General features: G+C 45.8%; 2 long non-coding RNA genes across 2 annotated transcripts in view; both read left to right on the top strand.

Annotated features, from left to right (window-relative positions):
* The first annotated feature begins 7,575 nt into the window (after nt 1–7,575).
* Nucleotides 7,576–15,400, top strand: LOC134758970 (uncharacterized). Its single transcript, XR_010134827.1, has 4 exons — nt 7,576–7,727; nt 9,204–9,285; nt 9,371–9,489; nt 13,295–15,400. It is a non-coding gene; the product is annotated as an uncharacterized lncRNA (long non-coding RNA).
* Nucleotides 15,401–17,018: 1,618 nt separating this feature from the next.
* Nucleotides 17,019–22,974, top strand: part of LOC115932930 (uncharacterized) — a 35,017-nt gene continuing 29,061 nt past the window's right edge. The window contains exons 1-3 of the long non-coding RNA XR_008667469.2: nt 17,019–17,212; nt 19,232–19,321; nt 21,964–22,132. This is a non-coding gene — a long non-coding RNA (uncharacterized lncRNA). The remainder of the gene's footprint in view (nt 17,213–19,231; nt 19,322–21,963; nt 22,133–22,974) is intronic.

Raw genomic sequence — 22,974 nt, 5'->3', positions numbered from 1 at the left:
TACAGAAATGTAATATACTTGACAATAACAGTACAAAGGAGGCAAATGGGAAAAACTGTACTGGATTAAGGAAATGACCACATATTGTATAATCCCATTTATATGAAATGTCCAGAATAGGCAAATCCATAGAAGCAGAAAGTAGATTCATGGTTGCCTGGGCTTGCGATGTGGGTGCAAGAAAGAAGGAAATGAGTACTAATGAGCATGTTTCCCTTAGGGAATGACAAAAATGTGATGATTTCACAGCTCTATGAACGTACTAAAAACCATCGTAGTATTAAAAAAAAAAAAGAACAAAAGAAAAGAAGAGTAGAATTTTGGGTACATAATTGTAAAATCAATCTTTAGTGGAAAGCTCTGTTATCCAGAAACTCAAAATTAGCTACATAACTTCCCCAGAAATATTCATCCGCAGCAAATATTCATCAGAGATAGAATCCAAACCCAGGTCTGTGTGAATCTAAAGTTTATTTTCCTCCACCTGCCTTAACAACAAATTATTGAATAACTCAAGGACACAATACCTCGAAAGAGTCTGAAACATTTCTGTGATGAATTTACTTATGAATCCCAATACTCTTGATTCTAGATGATGTGTTTTGTTCAGCATCTGTTTCAGTCATATCAAGTAAAACCACATCCCCCAGGTAATATAGTTTTCCTTTTAACTTTTTCCCTTGGCATCAGCATTTACAGCCCCGTGCAGACTGTTTTAACAAACGCGTTGGTGAGGTGTGGTAGAATCACAGGCAAAGGCATGCTTTGCTGTGCTGTGTAGGTACATATCAAACGCTCACCAAGAAATTATAAAATATTATTCATAGCAGTTTTTTTCTTCAGTATTTTATGGGCTAAGTGCAATCTGGCTTTTGATAACAACAGCTGAATAATATTTGAGTTTGCCAGCTGAAATGTCCTAAATATCTTATTGATTCATTTATTGCCTCTTCAAATAACAAGGCAACAAGACAGTGTCAGAATGCTCAGTGTTTTTACTTTTTTGTCTATCATGGGATGGTGTCAGTTTCAGGAAAAACGATGCCTCTTTTTTTGGTCCACATTGTAGGAATCTCACCAGTGACACGCGTTTGTGAAAAGCTGTGAATATTCAGTGCCACAGGGTTAAACCTCGGTACAGAAGCGAGACCCTGCTGGGCAGAGAAAGGGTGACCTGGAAGGTGTGTGAGGGCCCCGCCCATGGGCCCCTGTGATGGTCATGGCCTCAAGAATCACAGTCCAGGTGAGGCCCTGAATCTCCACAGCCAGGACCAGTTCCCTCTGCTCTTGGGTGCCGAGGCCAGCGTCAGCCAGGAGAGGCCTGCAGAATCAGCCTGTGCACCTCTCTGACGATAAGCAGAGATGCCGGTTTAGAGACGTGCTACTCACGGGGCAGTCCTCGGGCCTCCTGTACTCACATTACCTGGAACTTCTTGGAAATTCAGAATCTCAGGCCCCAACCCAGACGGACTGAATCAAAATCTTCTTTGTGGTAAGACCCTCGGTGACACACAGGCCTGGGAAGCACAGGTTAGCGTGTCACCTTGGGCAAAGCTCTCAGCATCGTGAGCCTCTGTTTTCTACTCTGTAAAGGAGGCATCAATATCTACATCATCAGTTTGCCATGAGTATTGAAAAATAATGTCTTAGAAGCACAGGGCAGAGCCTGGCATGTAGTTTGTGCTCAGTGCACAGCAGACAAGAAACCACATGCACCAGACCCGGGCGGCCGTCGGCAGCCCACGCTGAGCAACCATGGGTGGCCCTCTTGTCTCTCGGGACAAGAAATGCTTCTTTAGAAATGCTTCTTTCCTTTCTAAAATGAAAGTTTTGGACAGTATTTCCTTTCACTTAAAAATTTCATCTGTGTATTTGATGGCCTCTGTCGTTTCTTTCCTGAAACTCCTGCTAACATACTGGGAGCTGAAGAAGGGCTCCGTGAAGGCGAGTAGGGGTGCCTGTCCCTCCCAGGGAGGAGCTTCCCTCCTCTCACCTGCTGCACGAGCCCTAGTGCTTCACCAACTCCAGCCTCAGTGCCCTGACACTGGGGGAGGGAAAGGAAGCGCACGTACCAGCCGTTCCACCCACCGAAGTTGTTTGGTCCCAGTCTGCAAAATCAGTTAAACGTCTTCCTGCCTGGCAGCAGATCAAAGGGTGAGGGGTCTGGGACAGACAGAGATGGCTAGAGAATGGATGGTGAAGTGCTCAGAGGCCCTGTGGGCTATCCCACACTCGGCGGAAGACAGCAACACCATCAAATCTCCACCCTTTGTTATCCATGACTTAAAGAAAAGTGAACAGAGAAGTGGACAACTGTGCAAAGACTGGCTGGAGTCAAATCCTGGGCATAGGTGAAGCATCGAGAATGCTTGTCACACGTTTGAATGTGCAGGGGGACTCTGACTGGAAGCTCCTAGCAGAGGCTGAAGACACTGGTTAGGTCCTGGTGCGTGCCTTGGGATGCATCCCAGGCAACGGGCCCAGGAGCTTGAGGTCATGTCCACCTGGCTCACCAGGGAGTCCTGCACCATTCTTCAAACCTAACTGGAAGAGACACTGATCCTTCCTCCCACCTAAGGGCTCCCAGAGCCACAGGTCTCCACCTCTCCTGCAACACCTCCTTCTGCCTGTTCCCACCGCCCATGATTCACTCAGTCACCATCCTCAGCAGCACCCGACAGCCTCTGTGTGTCTGTGTCACTCACCATTACCAGCCCCCTGGGTGCCCAATGCATGTATGTTAGACAGAACAAATGCACGGCGGCCTTCAGCAGCACCGACCACGTCGACCCCTCTCTGTGCTCACACCAGGGGTGATCAGTGCACAAGCCCTCCCACAGGATGGGAGAAGGTGATAACACAGCTGAGCTGGGTGTCCAGAAGCCAGCCCCACCCCACAGCCACTACTGAGAGGTTATGAGATCAAGGCCTTATCCCGAGTAATGCTGCTGCAGTGAACTGGGACTTTTTTCCTCTGAATTCAAAGGTGGGGCAGTCTAGGCACCTGGATGCGCAGTCTGCTCTGTCCCGGCCCGGTGGCTGCTCACTGTGGGATGCTGTGCGATTAGACAGTTACTATCTTTCCCTGGTTGACGGATTAGAGTTTCCCTTTTCTAAGCATCTTGTTTTGAAGTGATCCGAAGTGTTTAGGGTTAAAGAGCGTGATTTTCCCAAACTGTCCAAAAAAATAGAAGCAGGTCTGCAAGAGGGGGGTGCCCAGAGCCTTGAGATGGAAGCGAGATGGGGTGATACCTGGGGAGCTCTCCAGGCCGCCGGGAAGCTGCATGTCATCCTCTGGACCTCTTTGCTGACTGTGTGCTGTCACCACAGCAGCCGCCTTCTCTCATCTGTAAACAGGATTTTACATAAATTTCCATACACTTGGTTGTTGACAATTAAGTAGATTGTTTTTAAAGATACTTGAAATGATATCAGAATTTCCTAAATATATCATTAAAACAGGAAACTTAGTTACCTACTCACTCGAATCACTAGAGAATACCAAATAGGAATAGGAAAATAACACACTGGTAAGAAAAATGTCCAAGGCCAATCACAGGAGTCAAAGCTCGTGATCAAATCAGCTCTGCCTGGGGAGGCCGTGCTCATGGCACCATTTAGTGACAAGTGGGTGACTCTGGGGCGAGTTCCAGGGGTGTCACCCCCAAGGCAGCAGCTCAGGTGCAGCCACCATGGAGGCAGTTTCACTGAGGGGCCCTCTGAGGCCCCTACTCTGAGATTCTAAGACAGGGTTTGAAGAATGTTCCAGCATTTGAACAAATGAACCCTATGATGTCCTGCTGTGAGAGAGAACAATGTCCCAATTTTGCCCAGGTGATTTGAACATCTCGGTATGGATCTGTTATGGGTTGAATTTTCTCCTGCCCAAATTCTTATGTTGAAGTCCTTACCCCTGATGGGACTAGATTTGGAGACAGGGCCTTTAGGGAGGTGATTAGCGTAAAGTGAGGTCACCAGGTGGGCCCTGATGCAATCTGGCATCCTCCTAAGAGGACATGAGGACACAGACACATACAGAGGGACGATCGTGTGAGGACACAGGGAGAGGATGGCATCTGCACGCCAAGGAGAGAGGCCTCAGGAGGAACCAGCCCTACCCACACCTTGATCTGGGACTTCCAGCCTCCAGGGTTGTGAGAGAGAAATGTCTGTTGTTTAAGCCATGCAGTCTATGGTGCTTTGTTATGGCAGCTCCAGCAAGCTAACCTGGGATCTAAAATGATACTTAAACTGGTTCAGTCTGATTCTTAAACTGGTTCAGTGGAGCTAGGCCAGGCTCCCTCACTCTGAGCAGATGTTGGTCGCTTTGCAGGCCTGCTGTGTGTGATGATTGCTAACCAGGTTATGACAGTGATCTTTAAGTAAGTGGGAATCTTGTGAGTTTTGAGGTTTGTTTTTTTTTTTTTTAATGAAATCTACATGGGATGTTTCAAAGAGAAATAGCAGCCTCTGTATACATTTGTCAAGCAGGAAGCTGGGTCTGCGGGGAGTAGGGTGGGGCTGGTTCTCCCACACTCTTGCCCCTTTCAGGCCCTTGCCTTGCATGGGCTGCGGTGGTTCTGCCAGTGTGGATTCGAACTGATAGGTTTCACTGTACCTTGATCAGCATCCTGCTGCCAAGAACGCCAAAAAGGGCTGGAGCAACCCTCCCGTGTGCCATGTGAGCCTGTTTCCTTTCTGCAGTCACCAGTTTGCGCAGCAAGTGTCAGAGCGTTCCCGTAAGGCCCGGCTCTCCACAGCTGCCAGGGGAGCTTTCTCTGGCAGGGTCTTCTTCACTGTGTGTAGGATACGGCAGCCTTCGAGGCTGGGGAGCCGAAGTTTTCCTTTTATTCTATTTTAATTAATTTAAATCACAATAAGTATTATCACTAAGTTTATGCAAACACGTGAGGGAATGCTGATTTAGAGCTGGTGGCATAAGGTCACAGAGCTCCCACGAATCTCACATGGAAGCCTTGTTTCTCCAGGTTTTTTGTAGTTTGTACTGAATCACACACCATGCTGCTTCCATGTTTTTTCAGGGATTTCCAACACAGATTTTCCTGAGTACCCTGGATTAATCTCCTTTTGGATAGGTCCATGGGGGCCCTGCTGCTTTTTCCCCTTAGCCCTGGGCGAGGTCATCATAGAGGGGGAGTGGCAATGGCTCACAAGGTACTAGTGGAACCCCAGTAAGTTATCTCAGAGCCCGCTTAGAACGCAAGTGCTACGTCCCCCAAAAGCTTTGCGATGAGTATCTGATGGGAACAAACTCAGTCAAGGACAGGCCCGGGTTGGGGCTTGCAGGCTGCAGATTCAGAATTGTTTATGAGATGGCAGCCATACTTTCTAACAACAAGACCTGAATTTCTCAATTTAATCCAAGTCGTGACTTAAGTTAGCGCCCTTCCGTTCCTCTATTACATTTCTGTTCGGCATGGATCAAATTGCCTACAAGGTCGAACAGATTTCAACTGCAATCTCTGAACCAGAAAATTCACTTATTCTCATGAAAGTTTGTAACCTTTGGAGAGTTGCTTAAAGAAACACTTAAAACCATCTTTCCTCTTTCTATACTCCAAACTTACCTGCTGCAGTTTCTTGCTAAGAAGCAAAGTGCTATTTGCCTATTCCTATCTCTCTTTACCATCAGACACTCCTAAGTTAAGAGCTAGATAATTCGCTCAGCCTCAGGCAGGCCGAGCCTCACTCTAGAAGTCACATTCCTGAGGTGTAGGGGTCAAAATGCCTCTCGTTTTTCAGAAGCAGGTGAGGGGCCAGCCAGGGCACGTCCTGCTCTCCAGGCGTGGTTCAGATAACTGTCAGCCCAGTTTTCAAGAGCACACACCAAAAATGCACCAAAGCTTGCATCCATAAAAACACCCGCACATGGATGTTTATGGAAGCTTATTTGTTTTTATTCATAATCACCCAAACTCAGAATCAACCTAGATGTCCTTCAGTAGATGAATGGATAAACTTTGGTGTGTCCAGGCAGTGGAATATTATTCAACGCAAAAAGAAATGAGCTATCAAGGCATGAAAAAATATGGGGGAACTTTAAATGCATAAATGAGTGAAAGAAGCCAGTCTGAGAAGGCTACACCCCGTGTGCTTCCAACTACAGGACATCCTGGAAAAAGCAGAATTACCGACACAGTGAAAGATAAGGCCTGGCGGTGTGGGGAAGGATGAACAGGTGGAGCACAGGGATCTTTAAGGCAGACGATCTACTCTGTGTGATACTGCAATGATGAGTTCATGCCACTATATATTTTCCCAAACCTGTAGAATGTACAGCACCGGTGGTGAGCCCTGATGTGAGCTGTGGACTCTGGGTGACAATAGTGTGTCAATGGAGGTTCATGGACTGGAACAAATGCATCACTCTGGTGGGGGATGTTGATAATGGGGGAGGCTATGCATGTGGGGAGGTGGGTACGTGGGAAATCTCTATACTTTCTGCTCAGCTTTGCTCTGAATCTAAAACTGCTCTAAAAATCGTTTATTTAAAAATACACCAAAGCAATGAGGCCGGGCATGCATATAGCCAAAGCCAAATGATATTTGTGTGAATCAGGTAAATTTGAGATCTGAAAAATGATCACTCCAGGGAGGCTGAGCTGTCATGGGGCACTTATTGAGAACCTACTTTATGCCCATCTGGTGCTTAGAATTACGAATTAGCTATTATTATTACTAAACAATTCACAACAAAGTCACTTATCTCAGGGCGCTTTCAATCTTGTTGCCATCGAAGCTAACAAAAGTGGAAACAGGACAAAGCTACATATGGCACATTTCCAAGAACATGCCCAGTGGAGCCTGGCCCTGTTGATTGTGTGTGGCTGTCACTTGCAGGAGGGTTCCATGGACAAGTGAGTTTGGGAAATGCTGGGTTAGGCAAATATCAACAGGCTTCCTTACTGCAAGATTTCTCATAGTCAAAACATACTTTAAATCTCCAAGAGGATGATACAGAGAGCCATGTTTCCCATAATTAGTTGGCCCCAGAAACAGTATCTTCTGGGAACATTTTGTAAGATTAGTGCTCCTTGAAACACACTGAGGGAGAGGCTAAACTGAGTGGTAGAGACTCATAGACTATTTGGATTCTGGCCCCAGAGTATAAAAGGCCAGGGGGAAAGGACTGTGTTCCTGAGATGGTGAGGTGGAGAAGGGGACGTGTTTCTCCACCACCCACAGAGAGGGCTGAGAAGCCCTGGCACACGGGCTGAATCTGGGAGGTCAGAAGGTGAGGTGAGAGGACAGGAAGACAGCCCACGAGACTTTCAAAGGAAATGGTGAGTCTTACCATGGCTCTCTGGGCTGATGGCAGGGCCCGGCACAAGGTAGGAACTGAGTGTGAGTGCGGGATGCACCCAGGTCTGAAATGCTCAGGAAGGACCCTAGGACATGAGCAACCTGGGCTGGTCGCTCATGGAACCTGAATGGCTGGAAAGAAGGAAGGGTGATCCTGCTAAGACAGGGTGTTGTGAAGATTTCCTTTCCCTCCGAACTAACATCTCACTCACTTCTCTCAGTTTCCATCATTATCTTCTATGGAGTTCTTCATTCCCATATCTGTGGCCCTTAAAATCCTACGGTTGAGTGCCTGCCTTGGATCAGCAGTCAGTTCGTTACCTTGGTTCTCAGACGATGCTTGCAACAACACCATGCGATTCGCTCACTCTTGGGTAGATGGAGACATTGGGGCTCAGGTGTGGGTAAGTGATTGTGTGACTCCTTGTTAAGCGGCAGAACTGGGACTCAAATTCACACAGATCTGATTCCAAACCCTGTGGCCCTAAGCACAGTGTTATTAGACAATAAGCCCTCTGCAGGGAGATTTCCAGTGCTGATGGCAGGGTCTGTCATGAAGGAGGACTCTGCTGAATTTTTCTTTGAACCCCAGGAAGTGCCTGGCACAGTTCTCTGAAGAAATTAGAATGCAGCCAGTGGTTATTAAAGAAATGAATAAGTCAAGTAAATGGACAGAGCTGTGTGCTAAGAGTTCTTTTGGGACTACAGAAATGGGTCAGAATTGGAAATGTCCAGAAAATACTCTTGGATAATTATGAAAGCCTCATATAGAAGCTCAGGTTTAACTCCATATGAAATGAAGAGTCACAAAAGAAAAGGAGGAGGAGCGTGCTCAGGCAGAACCTCAAGCTTGAGAGTACTATGAAATATGTTTGAGACTCAGAAAATAGTTCCTGAAAGAAATGACACATTAATGAATGAAGGTATAGTTATTTGGAGAAAATGAACCTAGATATAAGAGTAACCATATCAAAATGTGTTTAACTGCGGTCTTCAGAACCTATGAGGTTCGTTGGTATATTCTTGGGAACTATGTGTGTTTGAGAAACATATTTCTGGTGCCAAACTGACAGTCACCTCAAATCCTTCACAGCACTTATGATGAATTCTTTTCAAGTTAAATGCTGTAAAGAAAATACTTCTCTTTTTTACTGTTAATTCACAATTTAAAAGTGTTTTCTTACTGAACTACATGTTGGTCCCTCAGATAAGGATTTCTCGAGTCTCAGGTCTTTGGGGTCTTTGAGGAGTGTGACTTCTCAAATTGGATGACACTGATCTAACTGGCTGTAGTATCCATTCAAGCATGAGGGAGGTCAGAGCCTGGGAAAGCTCAGGTCCAAACAGCTCTTGAAAGAGGACGTTGCAGGGCAGGCTGCTTTGCACAAAGGGACCTGTAGACACTGAGAACATCAGTATACCAGGAACCAGCCCACCCTTTCACTCTGCCAGACACGAGGCTGTGGGTTACCCATCTTTCCCTGTCTCCTGAACTCATAGCAAAAACAAAAAAACTTCACTTGTTTGTTAACACATATAGTTCAAGACGGAAAGGCTTACACTAAAGCAGAAAGGATTGAGGTTTATCAGCATCTTCGCTTTGAGGCCTCGTAATGTACTTCCCATGGACTAAAGTTGTTCACTTTCTTTAGAGGATATTAGCGAAAGATGTGGTAAAACCACGTTTTTGCAGAAAAGTGAATATTCAAAAACAAACGTATATGGTGATTATTTAATAGTTTTCACTCCACTTCGCAACTCAACTTTTGGTTGATGCAAGAGGGATGCAAAGGGAGAATTGTGCTTATAATTCCAGCATTGGGGTGGAATAAAAGAGCACAGCATTGCAGCTGTTGAATATAGTTTTTTTCTTTTTATAGGCAGTTTTAAGAAGAATACATTGATTCTACAACATGCTATTGTGAAGCCATCCAGGACTGTTCACTCACTTATTTAAGAAAGGTATATTTTCCACTTGGGGTGTGAGAAAAAGTATGGTGTTCACTCATTGTTCTTCCTATCTGGCTTTTATTTTTCTTACTTTTAGAGAAAATAAGAGAAGTATCCCTGAAGGATGAAATATCCTCAAATATGAAAATGTCTGCTCTCTGAAGACCAACTGTCTTAGTCTGCTTTTTGCTGCTGTAACAGAATACCACAGACTTGGTAATTTATAAACAGTAGAAGTCTATTTGGCTTGTGCTTCTGGAGGCTGGGAAGTCCCAGATTAAGGGGCTGCATCTGGCAAGGGCTTCTCGCTGCCTTATAACATGGCAGAAGGCACCATGTGGTGAGACAGTGAGGAAGGGCTGATTTCACTTTCACAACAAACCCACTCCCATGATAATGGCATTAATCCATTCAGCAGGGCAGAGCCTTCGTGACCCCATCACCTCTTAAGGCTCCCACTCAGCATGGTTGCACTGGGGTTAAATTTCTAACACCTGAACTTTGGGGACATGTTCAAACCATAGCCAGGGCCCTGAGAAACCCATTTCCACTGACTTCAAAATAGCTCATAAAAATGGAGTGCTGAGAGAGGAGCAGGGCATTCACAAGAATGGTTTTGAGAGGACTCACTGTGCCAGGCACGGCCCTCAGGGCAGGCAGCTCTGCACAGCCCCCCATGGCAGCAACTGGTCAGGCTGCCCAAACTCACCACTTTGGAATCACTTCAGCACCAGCTATCTTCACTTGAAATCAATTGTCTGCAGATTTTAAACTTGTTTCTATGTGCCCAGTAGGCAGAGAAGCCTTCAGAGAAGGATCCTGACTCGGTGGTTTGTGCAGTGACATTTGGCAGTGTTTGCTCGGCAAGCGAGTCTTTGAGGCTGCCCTCATGCTGCTCAGTGGGCACACCAAGAACAAGAGCTGGCCAGGGATGACGGACGCATCTAGGCCTTCTCGGCCTAAGGGCAAGTCCCATTCTTCCTTGATAGGTCTTTAGATGTACCAGTCAGCAAATGTCATCACCCTCTGCATTCACGTCATGCTGTGCAGGGAATGCTAAACAGAGGCAGATCTAAACTTAGGAGTTAGGCTTCTTCTCCATGGAGATGTGGATCTGCACAGACAAAGTGTCCAAGTGGGATTTTCCTGCTATTTCAAGGATTGCTGCTGCACCCTGCTGGCTCTTCCTGCACTCCCTGCCTCCAGGAATGACTGTGTCTCTTTGAGTTAGTGAAGTCATCAACTTTTTAAAAAATCTCTTTTTATTATTATTATTATACTTTAAGTTTTAGGGTACATGTGCACAATGTGCAAGTTAGTTACATATGTGTACATGTGCCATGTTGGTGTGCTGCACCCACTAACTCGTCATGTAGCATTAGGTATATCTCCCAGTGCTATCCCTCCCCCCTCCCCCCACCCCACAACAGTCCCCAGAGTGTGATGTTCCCCTTCCTGTGTCCATGTGTTCTCATTGTTCAATTCCCACCTATGAGTAAGAATATGCGGTGTTTGGTTTTTTGTTCTTGCGATAGTTTACTGAGAATGATGGTTTCCAGTTTCATCCATGTCCCTACAAAGGACATGAACTCATCATTTTTTATGGCTGCATAGTATTCCATGGTGTATATGTGCCACATTTTCTTAATCCAGTCTATCGTTGTTGGACATTCGGGTTGGTTCCAAGTCTTTGCTATTGTGAATAATGCCGCAATAAACATACTTGTGCATGTGTCTTTATAGCAGCATGATTTATAGTCCTTTGGGTATATACCCAGTAATGGGATGGCTGGGTCAAATGGTATTTCTAGTTGTAGATCCCTCATCAACCTTTTTAAAAAGCATTTAGGAGCTGCTGGTTGTAAATGATCACTGAGAAATAGTATTTCCCTCACTTGTAGCCATCTGCTTCTCTTTTTGGTTCTGGAATATTCTAGAACCTTGGAAGGTGGCTGGGGCTGAGTCTCAGCCAGCAGGGTTGCCCAGTGCCCCTTGTCACCCCCCAAGCAACACAAGCCAGGCTGCGGTTACTCTGGGTCTGTGCGTCTGGGATCATAGTTTTTAAATCTGCCCCAGGGTCCTCCAGTCCCAGCTGTGGAAAGTCACCCTCAGAGGGTGAGGCAGGCGGCGCGCCTCTGTATAAGTGGCCCCATCCTTCACAGCGAGTCTGTGTCTACTGAATCCCAGACTCTTGGAGGCTGAAGGGTTACAGGAGGTCGTGTGTCTCACGTCGCCACTTCACAGTTGAGGACCCCGTGACCCGCTTTGCTCAGTGGCTGCGCAAGATGAGTAATGACCTGAAACAGGGAAAATGTCTTGGATACATCTTGCGTAATGAGGAGAAAAATGCAGCCATGTTGCAGCATGATAAAATACTCTGCCAGTATCCTGCCATAAAATGACAGGCGAATTTTCAGTAACAGATTCTCTAATAGTTCTATGGTCTTCTAGATGCTAAACTGTTTAAGTATCTACATTTTCTAAGCCCGCCTAATGGAAATATTCTCAAAAAACATAAACCCTTCATTCTTTCTCAAATAGGTTACATTAGTTATAATATACACTCTGGAGGTGACTTGACCTGTCATTGTGAACAACTATTGCTCTTGGATGACCCAGGACATAGGCCAGCCAGTACGTACCCCAGTGTGTTGGAGAATCGCGCTCGGCTTCTTCCTCTGTGCTGAGTCATGAAAGTTGCCGGAGCAGGTGCAGTTACACAACCTCCAGGCAACATCACATGATCGTTCAAAAAATAATCATCAAGTCCAGGATGCAGCATCTGTCTCAGTTTTTGGCATAGGATGACAGTCTGAAATACACTTACTGAATTTGAATAAGAACGGGCTCAGGTCAGTGATTATCGCTAGTGCCTTATCAACGCCCTGTGGCTTTTCAGCATTAGTCCCCATATCCTGGTCCGGTGTGGCACTGAGAGCAGCTAACTGTTGCCCTCGTTGGTTCCCAGTTGGCTTCCATGACTGGTCAGGGTCAGGTCCACTGCCAACAGGCTGGTGTTGAATCCCTTGGAGAAACACAGACATTCTGACCCTAAATTATGCTTTCAGTGCCATGTGTTTTCTTATCACAAAAATCCTCGTTCTCAAGTTTCTTCTTTCTTTATTTTTATTTCATTTCATTTTTTACCATTCCTCCACAATTCATTGCCCAAATCTACTTTTTACTCAATTTACTTGCTTTGGTCATTTTTCAATATAGCACTTTAATTTCTTAGGCAAATATTTTTAACATTCTCCTGTTTTCTCAAGGATGTCTGTTTTCTCCCCAAGTATGATCCTGTTTAAGGACGGGATTTAGGATAACTACTTAGAGGTTAAAAGTCGCAAGGGTGTATGGATGAGGCTGGAGTGATCTGGGACCAAAGGTATGGGTGATAAAGCAGAGTATCTAAGCAGCTCCTGGGATTGGTGTCTTTAAAAAAGTAATAATGCATTTGCTTATTTTAGAGACAGGGTCTCACTATGTTGCCCAGGCTAGACTTGAACTCCTGGGCTCAAGGGATCCTCCCACCTCAGCCTCCTAAGTAGCTGAAACTGCAGGCATGAGCCACCACACTCAACTCACTATCTTTTTTTTTTTTTTCTTTTTTTGGAGACGGAGTCTCGCTTTGTCCCCCAGGCTGGAGTGCAGTGCTGTGATCTCAGCTCACTGCAATCTCCACCTCCCGGGTTCTAGCTATTCTCCTGCCTCAGCCTCCTGAGTAGGTGGGATTACAGGCGTGTGCCACCATGCCCATCTAATTTTTGTATTTTCAGTAGAGACGCGGTTTCGCCATCTTGGCCAGGCTGGTCTTGAACTCCTGACCTCAAGTGATCTGCCCGCCTCGGCCTCCCAAAGTGCTGGGATTACAGGCATGAGCCACTGTGCCCTGCCTAGCTCACTATCTTTCAATCAGTAGAGATTCTTTAGTTATTTTTTAACTCCATGGATCCCAAGCTTTGATTTTTGTTTTCCAAACAAATTGCATTTATAAATAATAATTTTTATTTATAATCAACAGACATCTAGGCTTGCTGTCAAGGCTTCTGATCAACATGAGATGACTGCCGTGTGGTAAACTGATGAACCCCGACCCCGATGAACATGAGATGACTGCCGTGTGGTAAACTGATGAACCCCGACCCTGATCAACATGAGATGACTGCTGTGTAGTAAACTGATGAACCCCGACCCTGATCAACATGAGATGACCGCCGTGTGGTAAACTGATGAACCCTGACCCTGATCAACATGAGATGGCCGCTGTGTGGTAAACTGATGAACCCCGACCCTGATGAACATCAGATGACCGCCGTGTGGTAAACTGATGAACCCCGACCCTGATGAACATGAGATGACCTCTGTGTGGTAAACTGATGAACCCTGACCCTGATCAACATGAGATGGCCGCTGTGTGGTAAACTGATGAACCCCGACCCTGATGAACATCAGATGACCGCCGTGTGGTAAACTGATGAACCCCGACCCTGATGAACATGAGATGACCGCTGTGTGGTAAACTGATGAACCCTGACCCTGATCAACATGAGATGGCCGCTGTGTGGTAAACTGATGAACCCCGACCCTGATGAACATCAGATGACCGCTGTGTAGTAAACTGATGAACCCTGACCCTGATCAACATGAGATGGCCGCTGTGTGGTAAACTGATGAACCCCGACCCTGATGAACATGAGATGACCGCCGTGTGGTAAACTGATGAACCCCGACCCTGATGAACATCAGATGACCGCCGTGTGGTAAACTGATGAACCCCGACCCTGATGAACATCAGATGACCGCCGTGTGGTAAACTGATGAACCCCGACCCTGATCAACATGAGATGACCGCTGTGTGGTAAACTGATGAACCCTGACCCTGATCAACATGAGATGGCCGCTGTGTGGTAAACTGATGAACCCTGACCCTGATGAACATCAGATGACTGCCGTGTGGTAAACTGATGAACCCCGACCCTGATCAACATGAGATGGCCGCTGTGTAGTAAACTGATGAACCCCGACCCTGATGAACATCAGATGACCGCCGTGTGGTAAACTGATGAACCCCGACCCTGATGAACATCAGATGACCGCCGTGTGGTAAACTGATGAACCCCGACCCTGATCAACATGAGATGACCGCTGTGTAGTAAACTGATGAACCCTGACCCATTAGGCTTTGGCTACAGAATGTGGAAATAAGTTGTGTTACTACATGTGTGTAATCCTAGGGTGCAGGACACCGGCCGGGAGGTTCCGTAGAGTGATGGGTTGTGCAGGTAACTCATCCTCTAGTCCTCTGTAAGCTCCTAGAAGGAAGAAATTATGTTCTTTAGACTAATAAAATTCCTCCAAACCAAATACAGCACCTACTGTGAAGACACAAAGATACTTTTAGAATAGTAAAAACTTTATCCATTGAGAAATTCCTTAATGAAACTGTATCCAAGAAGTCATTTGCCAGCAGATTTCTTAGAGGTGCGATAAAGAAGAGGACACTGCCAGTCGTCACAGCAGCTGCAATAGCTCCTCTCTATTGTTAAACACTGGGATATCTTGTACAGGTTTTCAGGTGACAATCAATTTTAAAAATTAGTTTCAGTCCCCATCAATCATTTATTAACCCATCAATAAAAATTTAAATGCTCTGTAAGGTACAATAGCTATTAAAAGAGACGGAGGCACTTTCTGTGTCCAGAGGGGCTTTTAGTCTGCTCTGGAAAGCAAGATGTGTGCAGATGAGTGACACAGTGCATCGTGTGGATGCAAAGGGAGGGACTCACATGGGAACCAGAGGAGCTGCGAAGGGAGGCAGCGGGGACTGGTGGTTCGAGACCTGGAAATAACACATGAATAGGCAACAAAGGTTTCCGTTCCTCTTCCATGCACTTCAGTCCTTGAAAAACGTCTTACCACGGAATTCCACAGCGTACCAAGCGATTCCACAGCTTGATGGCACACTCTCCTTTCTCAGCATTCTTGAAAATGGCGTGTGAGCCAAGCCATCTTACTGAGAAATTACCTTAAACCATTTGATGAACCAAAAATATTTTGTAATACCCATCTCCAACATTAGGTAGGCAAATCACACAGAAACACCGAGGTCTTCTGAGTCATATTTATCTGAAAAATCACAGCTTGGGTGCATGTGAAGCCAGAGGAGCACTCCTGGGGCCTGCGGTGCCATCGCTCAGCTCCCCTGGGCTTCACATGGCCATGGAGCACCCAGCAAGTGCAGGCTCTGAGCCTTCAGGGAGGGGCGGCATCAGCCAGCACCATCGTCTCCTGGGTCTCGTGCCTCTTCCTTGGTTGCGGTGTTGTCAGGGCCAGAATTGGGCAGTTGCGGGTGACATCCAGGTGTGGCTGCTGACACGGAGCACAGGTGAGGTTCACTGAGGTAAGTGGGCCATGGCCTTGGGCTTCTAGTGCAGAGCACACCATCCACTCAGCATGTGAACCCAGCTCCAAAGCGTATGTGTGCATGTGTGTACCTGTGCACATTGCGCATGTCTCTGTGTATGCATGTGCTTTGATGCATGTTGATGTACGGGTGTATCTGTGTATTGTGTATGCACACATACGACCATATGTTTGTGTACATGAATTTGTATTGCACATGTGTTTAATGCGAACACGTATGTGTTGTCATGTGTATGTGTTCACATGCATGTGTGTCTGTGTGTGTACTGTGTGCAACAATGTGTGCATGTGTGTATATGTGGGTTTATGTTTGTACAGTGTGTGTAGTGTGTGTACACATATACACCTGTGTGCATGTGTACATGGCATTTAAGCATGTTTGCACGTGTGTTTGTGCTTGCATGTGCTGTGTGTTTGTGTTGGTGGGATGTGGGGAGGCTGCTGTGGAGACAAAAGCTGGAGAGAACTTGGTAGAGTAACCCAGGTCGGGAAATGGCACCTGCAAAGGAAGGCTGGAGTGCCTGGGATTCACGTTGAAATGGCCAATCCATCAGCTGGGCTGGACACAGCCATCACGCTGGGCAGCTGTGAGGTTAAAACAGAAAGTCTGGGCTGTGGGGAGGCTGAGAATTGAGATGCATGTATGAGATGAGTCACGAGGGCCAAGTGGTGTGTGTGAGAAAGCAGGCACAGCAGCACTAAACACTAAGGAGATTTCAGGGGGTTCCGGGTGGAGGGAGGACATCACATCTACCCTGGAGGTTAAACGTGTTTCGAGTGCATTAAATCCTATGGGCCACAGACGACTTGTCTCTGTATCTACTCTTTATAAATGAAGTAAAGTTCTTGGGAAATACTTTTCTCACTCTAAAGCTCACAATCTATCTTGCAAAAAATATTTTAAATTCCATCTCAAATAAGCCAGGGTGAAAAGGGAGCCTGTGCACCAGACACTGCCAGCCTTGCCTGGCTCTCGCCTTCTTGCTCTTCCTTCCCCACCTGCTGGGGATTTTCTTAACGATGGAGATGGGTTTGGGTTTGTCTTGCTGTGCTCTGCTCCCCATTCCCGGATCCAAGGTCCTGCCTCTGTCCTGTCCCCTGAGCCACCTCAGGGATGCAGGGTCCCCCACCTGGTCAAGTGCCCGGTGCTGTGCTGTCATTTGCAAGTTCTTCCTGTGACTGAACTCCAAATGGCACTGGGACTGCTGACTCCACCCACTGGACACCCCGTGTTCTTGCTTTTGGGGTTTCTGAAACAGCCCCAAGACTCTGGGCATCTTGATTTTGCTCCCATTGCTTCTCAGGACACCCTGCTCCTGTGGTTTGCAGCCCCGGCCTTCTCTTCGAGGACACCTCTGCTTTTCTGCCTCACACTTGGATTGGACCTTCTTCAGCACAGCCAGTGGCTGAGGCTTCCTCCCTGGGGCTCAGTGGAGCAGGAAAGATGCTGCATCCAAACTCTTCCATTGGGTTCCAGTCTGTTCCAGTCATGCCCTTGAGCCTCTAAAGCTCCTAGGTAAGAGACGTAGCAGCTGACAGCACTTCCCACTTGATTTGGGTGGACTCCAGCCTCCCCAGCAACAATAAGAGATCAAAGGCATCGTCGAGGAAGCAGCTTGCTGAAACGCTGAGTGCCCGCCACTCTCAGGTCAGGTGGGACCGGCAGGCCAGCGTGAGTTCCTGAACACTTGGTTCTCAATACTGGCCACAGCCACACTGTAAGGGGAAACAAGAGGGCACTGTATGCAAACATCTCTTGAACTCTGGAGTCTGCTCACCTTCCTGCCTCAAGCCCCTCTCCCACGTGGCCCAGTCACCATTCTCCACAGAGACTACCCTAAAACCCAGCGACTCTCGTGTGCCTGCAGAATGGCACAGCCCTTTCTCATAGCAGCACTCCTGTTTAATCAGAGGGATGTTAACGACCAAGTCATATTTGCTGGATTTGTGTTCAATATATTTCATTTCTACCGATAAAACTTAAAAATATCCCCACACATGCATTGCCTATTAAAGAGTATCTTCCAGGTACACCTCCCTTACACATCAGTTAACTTGATAATTTCTTCCCATTCTTGTGCAATAAATTTCCTTCCTGATCAGCTCTGTCCAGCAGCAACAATAATCCACGTAGAGACATGCAAACTAAAAGTCCGTTAGTGGAGGCACAAAGCTGATGAGGCTTGGAAAAAAATGACCGATTTGATTAAAATTAGGACCCACGGGAGTGGAGCTCTGCCTATTTTAGAGGCAAAGTAAATGCCTGGGAGTCCAATGACTGACATTCTGTTTGAGGTTTCTAATCACAAGGAAGATGGAGAAAATGCAGAACAAGTGGTCAAGAACAGGGAGATAATAAATAGAATATTTATGGGCTGAGGAAAACAATTACCAGGGGAAAGCCCAAGAAGCAAAGATGAACAGAGAACGTGCTGACTGCGCTCGTTTGGAAAGGCCTAATGACCAAAGGAGGAGAGGCATTATGAGGAGCAGTGACCGAGTGGGCAGGACCCACGGGGATCAGGAAAGGTGCACGGGGGGAAATGAGAGGCCTGAGCAGCTTCCCAGCGAAGGTTTTTGAAGCACGGTTTGATTTTCTCTCTCCCCCTCACCATCCCCAAATTTTAGTTGTGAGTATCTCCAGGTACATGGCTTGCGACAGGCAGTGTGTAAAAACTAATGTTAATTTTAAAACCTTAGCCATTTTCTGGAACTTAAATATCAAAGAGAAAATGTCCACATATGATGTTAATTGAGGTTTGTCTCACTGGTGATTTGTGCTGATTCAATTCCTTTTTTTTTTTTTTTCTTAAGGGGTCAGTTTTAGAATTGGGAGATAGGTGTATAACATATGACTATACAGCGCAGGTTGATTTTTTAACATATAGAAATATCTGCCTTTAAATGAGAACTGAAAACGGAGCTTCTTGGAGGCCACCTACTGGTGGCAGTGATCTGACCGCTGTTTAAGCTTTCTTTGAACTCCTTTTTTTAAAACAGCCTCCATAATCAATGGTGTACGATCTACTCTCTCGTGGTAAAACTTACTCAGTGAAGAGTGTGTTTTATTTTCTGAGGAGCTGAACTGTTCCAATCTGAGTATTCTGAATAAGGACAGTGGTCGAGCATGAGTGATGTCATCTGGGCTTAAAAATAAGTGGGCCTAAAAACTGATTGTTTTCATACATTGTTCAGATATTGACACAAATAGCAATTTATTTTGTAAAAAATGATTGGTATCCGGAACTTGCAACAGCTGTGTGTGGCTTGAAGGGAGGTGAAGTGGTGAAGGCCTGGTTTCCACCGAAGCTCTCACAGCCCAGCCTTTCACTGTGTGGCCGGGGGAAGGGTGCTCCGGGTGGGGGACGGGAATGGTGGGACTGGGGATGCCACACGACAAGGCTGCTGGCCTGGAAGGTGGTCATGTGGAGAACCGCAGGAGATGAGATTGGAAAGTAGTAATAAGCCATGTGGATAAGAACAGAGGAGCGGGTTTTAAGGGGGACATCCTGAAATGCTGCTCATGTCGTTTCAGTTCCATAGACCACAGGAAATGCAGGCGAGAGGGCAGCCTGGCGAGAGGGCAGCCCGGCGGGAAGGAAGGAAGAGGGTGGTGTTGAGCCAGGTGAGTGTGGAGCCGCCCAGGGCACCGTGCTGTGCTATAGCTCAGACATCGGGTGCTTCTGCCAAACCCTTCAGCACCTGGTTTGGGGCCAAACGTCCTTCCTGTGTGAGAGAAGGCAGAGCCTAGGCAGCATTCCAAACCCCATCCAGATGGGTGGCTGAGTGCAGAGCAAACGGAGCCCAGCACTCCAGAGCCGTGTCCCTTCACTGCCATGATCACGTCACAAACAGCGAGGCTTGGAGAGGACTTGAGAGCTCCTTCAATGCCGTCTTCCATCCACTGCGTGAGCCAGAATAGAAAAAAAGGAATAAGAAGAGGTTGGTTAAGTTCTCTATTAAGTTGAGAAAATGGGAACTTCAGGTGATCATGTGAGATATTCAAGTTAAAAAAATTATTTAAAAAGCACATTCTTATTATTAAAATTTTAGAAAGTACAGAGAAGGAAATTTTAATAACCTACACCTAGAACACTAAGATACCAGTAACGTAGAAAAATGTGTAGTTAATGCCTTGATGGATTCTTTTCTATTTTTTTCTCTAGCAATATTTATGTCTATCCACAGAAAGCATACACTCATGTATTTGCATGGCTAATATATTTTATGTAAAGTCCTATATATTTCTCAACATTTCACTTAATATTTCTTTATAAACATTTTTCCAGTGGGTAAAAATTTTTCAAAACAATAATTTTAATGACTATATAACATTTCATTGCATTTATATATCATTTGTTATTTACTTCATCATTCTGGATTCACATATTTTCAATAATTTCCATTATAATAATACTGTCATGAATATCTTTGTACAAGAATATTTATATTTCTAATTATTTCCTTAGTCTAGTACCCTAAAAACTAAAATTCCTACATCGAAAGGTCAATGTGTATCATGGCTCTTGATTGACATATTGATTTCCTGAAGCTTCATCAATTAACCCATGAACAGTGTCTGCCAGTGCCCCTCACCCCATACCTTCAACAATGTGGACTCTCATGGGAAGTATCTAAATCTCACTTCAGAATTGCAGCCCTGAGTTATTAAACACACCTCTGCAAGTGCCCCTCGCCCCGTACCTTCAACTATGTGGACTCTCATGGGAAGTGTCTAAATCTCACTTTAGAATTGCAGCCCTGAGTTATTAAACACACCTCTGCAAGTGCCCCTCGCCCCGTACCTTCAACTATGTGGACTCTCATGGGAAGTATCTAAATTTCACTTCAGAATTGCAGCCCTGAGTTATTAAACACACCTCTGCAAGTGCCCCTCGCCCCGTACCTTCAACTATGTGGACTCTTATGGGAAGTATCTAAATTTCACTTCAGAATTGCAGCCCTGAGTTATTAAACACACCTCTACTACACCTATGAAATTGTCTACAAATTGTCTTAGTTTCTTTCCAGCTTTGATTTCTAGAATTGCATGACATTGAAGACAAATGATATAATACCCATAAAGAAGGTTTTATGACCTCTTTCATTATCTCCAACAATCAGAAAGGCAAATTCACAGTAGAGGGCTGAGAAATCTTATCTGAAAATTAACTAAAATGCTGCTTTTGTCAACAGAATAACTTGGGCTTCATTTCATTCCACAATTTCCTGTGTACTGTTTATTACAAGAAGAAAAAATTTCCTGCCATACAAAATGCTCCATGCAGGTAGAACCAGGAATCTAAAGAAACCTGAGGAAGGTGCTAGAATCATCACTACCGTCTTTTTATTTTATTTTATTTTTTTTATGGAGACAGGGTCTTGCTCTTCACCCAGGCTGCAGTGCAGTGGTACAACCTTGGCTCACTGCAACCTCCACCTCCAGGGGCTCAAGCGATCCTCCCACCTCAGCTTCCTGAGTAGCTGGGACCACAGGCAAACGCGACTGTGCCCAGCTAATTTTTAAACTTTTTTGTAGCAACAAGCTCTCACTATGTTGCCCAGCCTGGTCTTGGACTCCTGGGCTCAAACAATCCTCCCGCCTTGGCCTCCCAAAATGCTGGCATTCCAGGCAGGAGCCACTGTACCTGGCCCCACCTTCTTTTTGCTGTAGGCTGAGCACAGGAGAAGTTGAATTTATCAGGGAACCTAAAGACATGCCCTTCTTTGAAGGCAGAAGTCCTGTCCACGTCAAATGCCCTCCCTCCATCCCTCCCAGCTCCCAAGTCATCCTTCCTATTCTAGGCTCCAGGAGCGAGACCTCCTCCCTGTGCCTGCTAACGTCAGTGCCACGGGCCCTCTTTGGTTCTCCTGCCCACCTTCTCTGACTCTGCCCAACACCCACGGGCCAGAGGCCCTTTTCCTTCTTGGCACTTCTCGGTGGTGTAGCAGGATGAGCCACGGACAAAACCCCTCAGACGCCGGGTTAAGGAATGATTTGGTTTTATTCGGCCAGGAGCTTCAGCGGACTCAAGTCTCAAGAACCGAACTCTCTGAAGACAGAGTTCCTGGCCCTTTTAAGGGTTTACAACTCTAAAGGGTTCCACGTGAAAGGGTCGTGATAGATTGAGAGCACATGGGTTTAGAGTGGGGTTGGGGGGGGGGTTAATCTTTTAACCTCAGGCCTGATCATCAGTGGCACCAGCTGGTCTTGCCACTGACTTCATTCCTGTTGTTTTTCAACTTTTACTTCCTCCTCCTCTTCAGACAGGAGACAGTAAGAGAAACGGCCTCTCTCCTCAGCGGCACAATGGACTTTAGACATCGCGCCTGTTTTGTACTCTCCAAGCCGGACTTCTCTACTCGCTGGCCTGGCGCTGATGCCCAGAGGCCCCCTGTGCTTGTGGTCGTGGCCTTAGACAGTTCCCTGCCCTTTGTAAGTACTAACTTAACTCTTGAATATGGACGTTTTAAGCTGACTTTTCTTATTAGCCCTCTGTAAGAGTTTCTAATCTCCCCATAGCAATCAATGTAATTATTTTCACCCAGGGTGTTGGCCCTGGCTGCTTCTATTTTAAAGTAATCTCTCATTTTGCTGAGGAGAATTTATTAAAGTAAATGACTGTTTTCTCCTGTCATGTCACATTAAAATGTGGAGAGAACTGGTTGTAGGGGCAGTCAAACTGGCTGTGAGACTCTTCGAGCAGCCATGCATCTCCTGGACAGCTCGAACACTGATCAGGGAGGAGATACTGAAAATAAGAAATAAGAATTGCCTTTATATGTGTGTATGAGTATAGAAACATACATCATGTACATATATGTGTGTATGTGCATATGTGTGCATGTGAAGATGGATAGATGATAGATACATAGGTGATTTATGTATAGGTAGATGACAGATATTGGTAATTAATTGATAGTAGATAGGTTGATAGTATATAGATGATTGATAGATGGATGATCATTGATAGATGATAGGTAGATAGTAGATAGATTATAGGTAGATAAATAGATGGATGATGGATGGATGATAGATACTTGATTGATAGATGATAGGTAGATAGTAGATAGATGATAGATAATGATAGATGATAGGTAGATAGTAGATAGATGTGATAGGTAGATGGTAGAGATGATGATAGATGGATGATGGATGGATGGATGATAGGTGATTGATAGATGGTAGATAGGTGGATGGTAGACAGAGATGGTAGATAAATAGATGGATGATGGATGGATGATAGATAGCTGATAGATAAGGTAGATAGTAGATAG

The sequence above is a fragment of the Gorilla gorilla genome, chromosome 6 (assembly GCF_029281585.2).
Source record: "Gorilla gorilla gorilla isolate KB3781 chromosome 6, NHGRI_mGorGor1-v2.1_pri, whole genome shotgun sequence".
Lineage (NCBI taxonomy): Eukaryota > Metazoa > Chordata > Mammalia > Primates > Hominidae > Gorilla > Gorilla gorilla.
Note: the sequence above shows the minus strand (reverse complement) of the source record. Positions and strands in the feature narration are given on the sequence as shown.